Below are 11,315 nucleotides of genomic sequence, written 5' to 3' on the forward strand. Positions count from 1 at the left end.
AGAGCACCTCGCACAGACCCATCCCCTGCCCTATCTCTGTAACCCTGCATTCCCGTGGCTAATCCACGTAGCCCGCACATCCCTGGACACCATGGGCAATGTAGCATGGCCAATCCCCCCTAATCTGCGCATCTTTGGACTGTGGGAGGAAACCGGAGCACCCGGAGGAAACCCATGCAGACATGGGGAAAATGTGCAAACTCCATACAGACAGTCGCTCAAGGCTTGAATTGAACCCAGGTCCCTGGTGCTGTGAGGCAGCAGTGCTAACCACTGAGCCTCTGTGCTGTGGGTAAAAGGCATTGAACTGTTTGATCAGTCATCCCTGTATTAAATGACAGAGCAGGCTTAATGGTCTGAATGGCCTACTTATGTTCCTCCGTTCTGTCATTTTTGCTTTCAGACGGAGGTCATTCCTCTCTATTGTATTATTAACTAATAGATCTACCCCTTCACCTTTCCCTAGTTTCCTGTTACTCCTGTATGTCCTGTTTTCTTCAATGCCCTTCACAATTCTAGTCACAGACCATTTCACCCAGCAGCCATGTGTCTGTAATGGCTCCCAGATCATACAAAGTCATGGGGTAGAATACACCTAAAAAAGTGCCGAGACCAATGTTCTTACCCACTGTGCAATTAAGGAAAGAGAGGATCTTGAATTACGTAATCAGGGCAAGGGATCAAATTTGGGAAGGTGTGGTAAATTAGAGATGAGAGTCAAGGCCAAAGAGTATTACAGGAAATGATAAACAGCCCGCTGCAGGAAAGGATACGGAGTGTGAATTGAAGAGTCAACTAACAGATCATAAAACTAAAAGCCCTATCAGAATGCGTGCAGCATCCAAATCAAAACGGATGAACGGAAAGTGCAGACAGACCATAAAATGTAGGAGCAGAAGTAGGCCATTCAGCCCATCAGGTCTGCTCTGCAATTCAATGAGATCATGGCTGATCTGATAATCCTCAACACATTGCTGCCTTTTCCCCATAATCCTTGATTCCTTTACTGATTTTTTTTTTAAAAGGTCTCTCAGCCTTGAATATACTTAAGGGCTCAGCCTCTGTGTAAAAGAATTTTGAGACTGGTACATTCAGAATATTTAGGGCTGACATTGACAGATTCTCCCATGAAATGCACGTGCTGCCTGACCTACTGAGCAGTTCCACCATTTTCTGTTCTTGCATTCAATTTCTTTTCTCCAGTTGGCTGAGGGGTGATCTGATTGAGCTTTTTAAAATTATGAAAGAGGCAAACAGACTTGTGGGGGTTGGGGGTCAGGGTGTGGTGGTAGGAACCAAGAGACCATGAAAACAAGGAACATGCTAACAAATCCAGAAGGCAGATCAGGCAAATAACTTTGTGCAGAGTGGTTAGAAAGTAGAAAATGCTTCCTTGTGTAGTTAAGAGGTACAGTTTAGTGGCCAGCCAAATAAATGAAAAGCAAAGGCATATTATAGTAATGTTATAGTGATGTGGGTGAGAGAAATAAAATTGGCAGAATGAACACTGATGAGTGGTCTGTGTGTATCCCTTCTCCCTAAATCTGTTATTGATTACACTGATTAGTTTGTGCATTGATGTGGGATTTACATAGAACAGTACAGGCCCTTCAGCCCACAATGTTGTGCTGACCGATTATCCTACTAAAATCAATCTACCCTGCGTACCCTACATTTTACTATCTTCCATGTGCCTATCCAAGAGTCGCTTAAAAGCCTGTAAATTATCTGACTCCACTACCGCTGCCGGCAGCGCATTCCACACGCCCACCACTCTCTGTGTAAAGAACTTACGTCTGCCATCTCCCCTATACCTTCCTCCAATCACCTTAAAATTATGCCCCATCGTGATAGTCATTTCCGCCCTGGGAAAAAGTCTCTGACCATCCACTCTATCTATGCCTCATCGTCTTGTAAACCTCTGTCAAGTCACCTCTCATCCTTCTTTGCTGTAATGAAAAAAGCCCTAGCTTTCTCAACCTTTCCTCATAAGACCTGCCCTCCAGTCCAGGCAGCATCCTGGTAAATCTCCTCTGCACCCACTCTAAAGCTTCCACATCTTCCCTATAATGAGGTGACCGGAACTGAACACAATATTCCAAGTGTGGTCTAACCAGAGTTTTACAGAGCTGCAGCGTAACTTCGTGGCTCTTAAACTCAATTCCCCTGCCAATGAAATCCAACACACCATACGCCGCCTTTACAACCCTATCAACTTGGGTAGCAACTTTGAAGGATCTGTGAACGTGGACCCCAAGATCCCTCTGTTCCTCCACACTGCCGAGAATCCTGCCATTAACCATGTATTCTACATTCAAATTCGACCTTCCAAAATGAATCACTTCACACTTTTCTGGGTTGAATTCCATCTGCCACTTTGCCCAGCTCTGCAACCTACAACAGCTGTCCATGCTGTCCACAACTCCACCAACCTTCGTGTCATCGGCAAACTTACTAACCCACCCTTCCACTTCCTCATCCAAGTCATTTATAAAGATCACTAAGACCAGAGGTCCCAGAACACATCCCTGCGAGACACCACTGGTCACCGAGCTCCAGGCTGAATACTTCCCATCTACTACCACCCTCTGTCTTCTATTGGACCGCCTTCTGTTGGATTTCTTTGTATACACTGATGATTCCCGATTTGTGCCGGATTCCAATCTGGTTGATGTAAAATGTGTTGCTGAAGTATCTAAATAAATCTTGGGAATTGTGGGAGTGCCAGGCTGGATGGAATCATGAAGTGCTGCAGATGCTGGCAATCTGATGTCAGTGTAGAAACTGGTGGAAAAGCTCAGCAGGGCTGCCAGCATCTCCAAACAGATCAGGGCAGCAACCCCTCATCAAAGGAGAGACTGTGGCATGGTGGTAATGTCACTGAACCAGGGGGACATACAACAAAGAACTGAGCATGCTGGAAATCTGAAACAAAAACAGAATGTTGGAGAATCTCAGCAGGTCTGGCAGCATCTGTGGAGAGAGAAACCATCAATGGTTTGAGTCCAGTAACCCTTCAGAACTATCTCTCTCCACAGGTTCTGGCAGACCTGCTGAGTTTCTCCAGATACATCTGTTTTGTGTGTTTCAGATCTCCAGCAGCTGTCCTTTGGTTTATTTGGATATTCTGGGGCATGGGTTCAAATGCAACGCAGCAGATGGTGAAATTTGAATTTAATAAAGCCTGGAATAAAAAGCTAGCCTTGTGCCAACCACTGGCAATTCTTATAAAAATCCATCTGGTTCATGAAAGAAATCTGTCATCCTTACCTGGTCTCTGGTGACTCCAGACCCACAGCAACATTTTTGACTCTTAAATGCCCTCTGAACAAAACAGGGCATCCCAGGAACAGCACCAGACAGACCTTTTTTAAAAGAAAGGGAGCTGGCAGACTAATGATAATATGACACAATACTCTAAGTGTGGAACCAGCAAGTGATAGACAGTGATGTGATCCCACAACTAATGGATCAGATCTAAGCTCTGCACTCTTGCCACATCCTGTTGTGAATGGTGGTGGATAATTAGATAACTAACTGGAGGAGGCTCCACAAATATCCCCATCCTCAATGATACGGCAGTCCAGCACATTTATGTATTCATGAGATGTGGATGTTGCTGGTTAGTCCAACATTTCTTGCCCAGAGGTCAGTTAAGAGTCAACCATGTTGCTGTGCACCTGGAGTCTCATGTACACCAGACCAGGTAAGGAAGGCATGTTCCTTCTCACCAGATGGGTCTTTTCCCAATCATCGAGAATGGTTTCATGGTCGTCATTGATTCCAGATTTTTATAAAGCTGAATTCAAGTTCCACCATCTGCCATGGTGAGATTTGAACCCAGGTTCCCAGATGTTGCCGGGTCTCTGGGATTATTAGTCCAATTCCTCTGGGCCATCACCTCCCTTTCGTTGCAAAAGAAAAGGGTGAAGTATTTGTTTCCACTGACAGTTACAAACTCTAAGCAGATGATCCATCCCCAGTGCTCCCCAGCTTCACACATACCAGTCTTCAGGCAATTCTAGCCAACAATGCCCACATCCTGTGAATGAAAAAAAAGTGATTCACTCCACATGATATCAATGAACAGCTGAAGGCGCTAGATAGTTGAACAGCTATTGGCTTTGACAACATTCCAGCAGTAGTAATGAAGACTTGTCCCTACCTAAGCTGTTCCAGTCCAGTTATAACTCTAGCATTGTCCATACTTGGCCCAAGAATGTCTTGGTACAAAAAGCAGGACAAATCTAACCCAGCCAATTGCTGCCTATCACTCTACTCTTTGTCAACAAAGTGATGGAAGTGAGTGCTATCAAGTGACACTTGCAAAGGAAAAACCTGCTGACTGATGCCCAGTTTGGGTTCTGCAAATGCTTCTCCCTCTCAAACTCATTACAGCCGAGGTGCAAACATGGACAAAACTGCTGAATTTCAGAAGTGAGACGAGAGTGATTGTCATTGACAGTAAGGTAGCCTTCAACCAAATGTGGCATCAAGGAGCTGTAGCTAAACTGGAATCAATAGGAATCCAAGGTGGAGACACTTTGCTCCTTATCCTGGCATGTAGGAAGATGGCTGTTGGACATCAGTCATCTCAGCAGGAGTTCCACAGGGTAGTGTCCTAGGCCCAACCATCTTCAGCTGCTTCATCAATGACCTTCCCTCTATCATACGGTCAGAAGTGGGGATGTTTGCCAATGACGATTGCAAAATATTCAGCCCCATTTGCGACTCCTCCGATACTGAAGCAATCCATGTTCACATACAAGAAGATCTGGTCTTGGGTTGATCAGTGGCAAGTCACATTCAAGCCAGACAAATGCCAGGGATAACATAGTGTGGAGCTGGAGGATTACAGCAGGCCAGGCAGCATCAGAGGAGCAGGAAAGCTGATGTTTCGGGTCGAGATCCTTCTTCAGAAATGGGGGAGGGGGAAGGTGGCTCTGAAATAAACAGAGAGAGGAGGGGTGGGGCTGGAGAAGGTAGCTGGAATGGTGATAGGTGAATGCAGGTAGGCAGTGGTGGGGATTGGTCAGTGAGGTGGCGGGGCAGATAGGTGAGAGAGAAGACGGACAGGTCAAGCAGACGGGAATGAGAGGGAGAGTTGGTCAGGGGTGGGGAGATTTTGAAGCTAGTAAAGTCCACATTGAGACCATCGGGCTGTAGACTCCCAAGGCGGAATATGAGGTGCTGCTCCTCCAGTTTCTGGGTGGCATCGTTGTGACACTGGAGGAGGCCCAGGATGGACATGTCGTCCAGGGAATGGGAGGGGAAGTTGAACTGGTTCGCAACAAATGACAACACCTTCCAGTGGCTTGACCAGAGATGGAAACGGAGAGATCCAGGAAGGAGAAGCCCACTGACTCCCATAGCTACCTAGACTACGCCTCCTCTCACCCACCCTCCTACAAGAATGCCATCCCCTACTCCCAATTCCTCTGCCTCCACCGCATCTGCTCCCAAGATGAAGCATTCCACTCCCAAACATCCCAGATGTCCTCATATTTCAAGGACCACAACTTTCCCACTTCAGTGGTCGAAAATACTCTCGACCGCATCCCTTGCGTTTTCCGTACCTCTGTCCTCACCTCCCCTCCCCGCAATAAAAACAAAGACAGAATCCCCCTTGTCCTCACATGTCACCCCACTAACCTCCAGATTCAACGCATCATTCTCCGCCACTTGCAATCTGACCCCACTACCAAGGATATATTTCCCTCCCCACCCCTATCTGCCTTCTGGAGGGACCGCGCTCTCCATGACTCCCTCATCCGCTCCACACTCCCCACTAGCCCCACTACACCTGGCACCTTTCCCTGCAACCGCAGGACGTGCTACACCTGCCCCTACACCTCCCCCCTCACCTCCATCCCAGGCCCAAGAAAACCTTCCACATTAAACAGATGTTCACCTGCACATCTGCTAATGTGGTCTGTTGCATCCACTTCTCCCGATGTGGCCTCCTCTACATCAGGCAGACCAAGCGGAGCCTTGGAAACCACTTTGTAGAGCACCTGCGCTCGGTTCGCAACAAACAACAACACCTTCCAGTCGCGAACCACTTCAATTCCCCCTCCCACTCCCTGGATGACATGTCCATCCTGGGCCTCCCAGTGTCACAACGATGCCATCCGAAAACTGGAGGAGCAGCACCTCATATTCCGCCTTGGGAGCCTACAGCCCAATGGCCTCACTGTGGACTTTAATAGCTTCAAAATCTCCCCACCCCTGGCCTTATCCCATGACCAAGGCTCCCTCTCATCCCCGCCTCCTTGACCTGTCCATCTTCTCGCCCACCTATCCGCTCCTCCCACCTCACTGATCAATCCCCACCACTGCCTACCTGCAGTCACCTATCACCATCCCAACTACCTTCCCCAGCCCCACCCCTCCTCTATTTATTTCAGAGCTCCCTTCCCCCTCCCCCATTTCTGAAGAAGGGTCCCGACCCAAAACGTCAACTTTTCTGCTCCTCTGATGCTGCCTGGCCTGCTGTGTACCTCCAGCTCCACACTGTGTTATTTCTGACTCCAGCATTGGCAGTTCTTACTATCTCAGACAAATGCCAGGTAATGACTATCCCCAACAAGAGAAAATCTAACTGAATCCCCACTATCGATATCCTGGGAGTTATCATACCTTACAGATAATGTCCCAGCCACCACAATCACCATCCCCGCGTATGTCCTGTCCCACTGGCACAACAAACCCAGCAGAGATGGCAGCACAGTGATATATAGTTGGGACAGAGTTGCCCTGTGAGTCCTCAGCATTGACTCTAGACCCCATGAAGTCCTATGACTTCAGGTTAAACATAGGTAAGGAAACCTCCTGCTGATTACCACATACTGTCCTCCCTCAGCTGATGAATCAGTACTCCTCCATGTTGAACAACACTTCAAGGAAGCACTGAGGGTAGCAAGGGCAGAGAATGTCGTCTGGGTGGGGAATTTCAATGTCCATCATCAAGAGTGGCTCTGCAGTGGTACTACTGATTGAGCTGGTCGGATCCTAAAGGACATAGCTGCTAGACTGGGTCTGCAGCAGGTGGTGAGGGAACCAACAGGAGGGAAAAACATACTTGACCTCATCCTTACCAATCTGCCAGCTGCAGATGCATCTTTCTATGACAGTATCATTAGAGTGACTATCGCACAGTCCTTGTGGAGATGAAGTCCCATCTTCACATTGAGAATACCCTCCATCGTGTGGCACTATCACCGTGCTAAATGGGACAGACTTCGCACAGATCTAGCAACTCCGGTCTGGGCATCCAGGAGGCGCTGTGGGCCATCAACAGCAGAATTGTACTCCAGCACAATCCGTAACCTCATGGCCCGGCATATCCCCCACTCAACCGTTACCATCAATCCAGGGGATCAACCTGGTCCAATGGAGAGTGCAGGAGGGTATGCCAGGAGCAGCACCAGGCATACTGAAGATGAGGTGTCAACCTGGTGAAGCCACCAAACGGGACTACTTGCACACCAAACAGCATAAACAACAAGAGGTAGAGCTGAGCGATCCCAACCCAACAGTTCAGATCTAAGCTCTGCAGTCCTGCAACATCCAGTCGTGAATGGTGGTGGACAATTAAACAACTCACTGGAGGAGGAGGCTCCACAAATATCCCCATCCTCAATGATGGAAGAGCCCAGCACAGAGTGCAAAAGATAAGGCTGAAGCATTCGCAGCAATCTTCAGCCAGAAAGGCTGAGTGAATGATCCATCTTGGCTTCCTCCAGTGGTCCCCAGCATTACAGATACCAGTCTTCAGCCAATTTGATTCACTCCACGTAATATCAAGAAATGGTTGGAGACAGTGGATACTGCAAAGGCTACCGGCCCTGGCAACATTCTGGTAATAGTACTGATGACTTGTGCTCCAGAACTTGCCGTTCCCCTAGCCAAGCTGTTCCAGCACAGTTACAACACTGGTATCTAGCCAACAATGTGAAAAATTGCCCAAGTATGTCCTGTACACAAAAAGCAGGACAAATCCAACCCGGCCAATTACCACCTCATCAGTCTACTCTCAATCATCAGTAGAGTGATGGAAGGTGTCATCAGAGCTGACGTGAAATGTGGAGGGGGCAGCATTTATACAATTGCAGAGACAGCGGGGTCCTTAAAGGGTGGAGTGCTGGAGATGTTGCTATATAAGTGAGATATGCAGGGTGGTAAGACAGAGGCAGTGGGAAATAGGGAATGAAACTCTGGCCAGTGGCAGACTGCAGCCGAAAACCAGTAGAGCCAGTGTATAAGTTATAAATTCAAATAGGAAACAGCAGTGCTAGGGAATGGGCTGTTGGCCAGAGTAGGGACTTCTGGCATTTTTTGCCTCAAGACCTTCCTTCCTGTTTTATAAAAATCCCCCAACCTGCCCCATAACTCAATATCTTGTCCAAAGTTTAGTTACATGATGAAACACATGTATTTTTAGCTCAAGTGAAGCTAAATGAGTTTAGTTTGTTCAGTTACGAGTGGTGTACCACAAGGATCTGTTCTGGGTCCTCTTCTATTTGTGACTTTTGTAAATGATTTGGATGAAGGAGTGGAAGGGTGGATTAGTAAGTTCATGGATGATACAAAGGTGGGTCGCATTGTGGACAGTGCGGAGGGCTGTTCTATGTTACAAAGGGACATTGATAGGATGCAGAGCTGGGCTGAGAAGTGGCAGATGGAGTTTAACCCTGAAAAGTGTGAGGTGATTCATTTTGGAAGGACAAACTTGAAAGCAGAATACAGGGTTAACGGAAAGATTCTTGGCAGTGTGGAGGAGCAGAGGGATCTCGGGGTTCATGTCCACAGTTCCCTGAAAGCTGCCACCCAGGTGGATAGAGTTGTTAAGAAGGTGTATGGTGTGTTAGCTTTCATTAATAGAGGGATTGAATTCAAGAGCCGTGAAGTTATGCTCCAGCTATACAAAAGCCTGGTTCGGCCACATCTGGAGTATTGTGTCCAGTTCTGGTCACCTCATTACAGGAAAGATGTGGAAGCATTGGAAAAGGTGCAGAGGAGATTTACCAGGATGTTGCCTGGAATGCAGGGAAGGTCTTACAAGGAAAGGTTGAGAGAGCTAGGGCTTTTCTCTTTAGAACGACGAAGGATGAGAGGTGACTTGATAGAGGTATAGATAGAGTAGACAGCCAGAGACTTTTTCCTAGGGTGGAGGTAGCTATTACGAGGGGGCATAGTTTTAAAATGAGTGGAGGTAGATATAGGGGAGACGTCAGAGGTAGGTTCTTTACTCAGTGGTAGGGGCGTGGTATGCATTGCCGGAGATGGTAGTGGAGTCGGCCTCATTAGAGGCATTTAAGCGGCTATTAGATAGGCATATGGATGATAGTATAAGGTAGGGGTGGAGGTTAGATAGACCTTAGGATTAGGGTAAAAGTTCGGCACAACATCATGGGCTGGAGGGCCTGTTCTGTGCTGTACTGTTCTGTGTTCTATGTTCTAAACAGGACCATCACCTTCATGGTTCAAAAATCACAGCAGCCACCTACTGTCTGTAGGCAGCCTGATTGGACAGTACATCAGAAAACACATACCACACACCAATGATAGTTAGTGCCAAACTTCGATTGCTTTTCTGATGATGACTGCAGCTGCCTTGGCATCATTGCCTTGACCGTATGACAACTAGGCAGGTTGGCAAAGCCCAATATCTAACCAACTGAACAGTAGAACAGAGATGCCAAGAGTATATTCTAGTTCTGAGGCATGAAGTCTACATACCAGTTCAGAGGTGTGTGGTTCAAATGCCAGTTTAGAGGTCTGTAGTTCATATTCCAATTCAGAAGTGAGAAGTCTATATTCCAATTCAGAAGTGAGAAGTCTATATTCCAGTTCAGAGGTGTGTGGTCTATATTCCAGTTCAGAGGTGTGTGGTCCGTATTCCAGTTCAGAGATGTGTGGCCTGTATTTCAGTTCAGAGGTGTGTGGTCTGTATTCCAGTTCAGAGGTGTGTGGTCTGCATTCCAGTTCAGAGGTGTGTGGCCTGTATTCCAGTTCAGAGGTGTGTGGCCCATATTCCAGTTCAGAGGTGTGTGGTCTGTATTCCAGTTCAGAGGTGGGAAGTGTGACAAATACTCTGGCTTTAAGAGGTTTCTTTTTTGTCCTGGCTTTTTTTTTGTGAAGAAACGTTGAGATAGAGGTGCAGAGGAGTCTGCTCTGAGCCAATAAAATAGAAGCAGCCTGAATGGGTGGGGTCAAGCTCCCATAGAAGCAGGATTTTTAGTTTTAGTTTTCAGCAGTTGGTGGGTCTTGAAGCTGGTTGTGGAAGCTCTTATTCCTCTCTGTGTTACAGCTAAAAGCTGGGATTCTCTTCCTGCTGCTAGAATTGCATGTGAGACCATCTATTTTACTGAATTTGCCTTTACCAAGGGTGTATTTATGGGCTGTTACTTTATTGGAACAGTTCATTAGTGCAGTCGGTTCTGCTATAACGCATGTTCTGGCAACGCGAATTGGCTATAGCGTGACTGATAAATAGGGGAATGCTGTTTCTGAAACACAAACTTGTGTTGTCTATAATGTGATTCCATTGGTGCGCGGAGAAGTACATGTCGTCATCACGATTGCTTCGTGGGCTTCGTCCTGAGCATGCGCTGTGTTAGTGCCGAAAGAGTCTCCGCACCGGCATCACATGATCATTTCGCAGACTTTGTCGTGAAGCGCTTTCTGTGAGAGGCACAGTACTCTGTGATTTTTGTTTATTTTTGCGAATTCTGCCATGTCACCCACAAAAACGCAAGGACAAAGTGGCAAGAATGTTAGCAAGAAAGTGTCCTGGTGATAAAATCATGGGTGAACGAAAAGAAAGGTTATAACACTGGAAGAGCAGCTTAACGTTATAAAGGGTTTTGAGCGTGATGAGAGAACGTGTGATATTTTTCATGCAACAGGAATAAAGGAGTCTACCTTATGCACCATCAGAGACAATGCAGAAAAGATTAAAGCAAGCTGTATTGCTGGAACAAGTTGAGCACTAGCAAATCTGTGAGGTCACAGGCAAAATGAACTTGAGGAGATGGAGCGGCTTCTAAGTGTGTGGATAGAAAATCAAACAAAAAACCAACCTGGGACCAGCTTTCTCGCCATAAAAGAGGAAGCCTAATCAATTTATGAATATCAAACAAAAAAAAGCTGAAAATCCTGCAGATGTGACTGCCTTTAGTGCTAGCAGTGGCTGGTTTGCTGGTTTTAAGAACCGCTATGCTATTTATAAGGTAAAGTTACGTGGTGAAGCTGCCAGTGCAGACAAGGAGCATGCAATGGCATTTCCTCCCGAAGTAAAAAAGTTAATTGAC

At 46.9% G+C, this 11,315-nt stretch overlaps 1 protein-coding gene across 1 annotated transcript in view; it reads left to right on the forward strand.

The window, feature by feature from the left end:
• naprt (nicotinate phosphoribosyltransferase) overlaps positions 1 to 11,315 on the forward strand; it is a 113,899-nt gene that overhangs the window by 66,800 nt on the left and 35,784 nt on the right. The window lies entirely within an intron of this gene.

The sequence above is a fragment of the Rhincodon typus genome, chromosome 2 (assembly GCF_021869965.1).
Source record: "Rhincodon typus isolate 14 chromosome 2, sRhiTyp1.1, whole genome shotgun sequence".
In the NCBI taxonomy this organism is placed as follows: domain Eukaryota; kingdom Metazoa; phylum Chordata; class Chondrichthyes; order Orectolobiformes; family Rhincodontidae; genus Rhincodon; species Rhincodon typus.